This window comes from Hipposideros armiger, unplaced genomic scaffold (genome assembly GCF_001890085.2).
Source record: "Hipposideros armiger isolate ML-2016 unplaced genomic scaffold, ASM189008v1 scaffold_199, whole genome shotgun sequence".
NCBI lineage: Eukaryota > Metazoa > Chordata > Mammalia > Chiroptera > Hipposideridae > Hipposideros > Hipposideros armiger.
The window spans coordinates 626150-627365 of NW_017731549.1; the positions used below are offsets into that span (position 1 = coordinate 626150).

At 33.7% G+C, this 1216-nt stretch overlaps 1 protein-coding gene and 1 long non-coding RNA gene across 10 annotated transcripts in view; both read right to left on the bottom strand.

Moving 5' to 3' along the window:
- NAP1L1 (nucleosome assembly protein 1 like 1) overlaps positions 1-1216 on the bottom strand; it is a 36758-nt gene that overhangs the window by 13864 nt on the left and 21678 nt on the right. The window lies entirely within an intron of this gene.
- Positions 19-1216, bottom strand: LOC109388493 (uncharacterized). Its single transcript, XR_002125223.1, has 3 exons — positions 1122-1216; positions 801-881; positions 19-53 (listed from the first exon to the last, which is right to left on the bottom strand). It is a non-coding gene; the product is annotated as an uncharacterized LOC109388493 (long non-coding RNA).

Below are 1216 nucleotides of genomic sequence, written 5' to 3' on the forward strand. Positions count from 1 at the left end.
TTTTCTTCATCCTTTTTCTCATCTTCAATCTTGGCCTTTTCTTTCAGCTCCTCCTTGTTAAATGACAGTATACATTATTGAATACCTAGATTACCTCTTGATAAAATCTTATACATGCCCTTAACTTAAATGGAGTGGCAGTTTAGAAACCAACAAACCCCCAATCACTAATTAGGTGGTAGAGGGGTTCATAAGTTCAGCCCAAACAGCTCTAGTCTAATTGTGTAAACACTACTATTACCCATACCAAACCTTACTTGTATAAATATTGCTACTACCATACCCCTCCAAAAAGAACTAGGATGATGAGCTGTAGGAAAACAGTTTGAGGGGGAAAAAAATTTTAACTTCATGAAAAATAGATTTTTAAACATCGTAAACAGGAAAAGTGAAAGAAATAAAGCCTGTCCAATGCTTCACTACCCCTTCATGGTTTTTTTTTTTTAATTAAAATATATTACATTAACTACATTAAAATAGCAATTTTGGAGAAACAGGGTCATGTAACAGAGCACTGGATTTGTCTCAAGCTCTGCCATTTATTAGTTCTGGGCAAGTGACTTAGAAGCTTTCACTTTTTCACTTGAAAAGGGAACAATCCTTTGTATGTCCATCATGAAGTTCAAAGGAGAAGTTTCTATGACTCTATAAACATTAAATACTATAAAAATGTAAGGAAAAAGTCAACTTGGATATAGATGATGGTGCCAGGTTGAACATTGGCTCATTTGCACTCACTACGCATCTTACAACAAAGGAAATATTTTCAAGGTATAAAACACATTAAAGGTGGTACCAACCGAAATTTCATCTTCTTCATCTAGTTTCCATTGACATTCTTCTTCTGTAGGTTCATAAATTGCATTAATGATCTCAAATCGCTAAAGTGATTAAAAAAAAAAAAGCTTGCATAAAACACTGGCATCCAAGCTAAAAACTAGCCACTTCTCATTAAGAACTCATAGAAATTAAATTAACGCATACCACAACTTGAATCGCTATTACTGACAGCTTTCCCAAATACATCTAATAACCACTTTGCTGAAAGATCTAAAGAAAGTTTGTTTCCAGGGCTTTATGTTCTCTAATTTTAAATAAAACAAAGTAGGAGAAAGCATTACCTTATCAAATAAAGGCTGATAGAGAACAGCATACTTTCTTTCAAGATCGTGAACTTCCTCATAGAACTTGGCTTCTATGTGTGCACATTTAACTT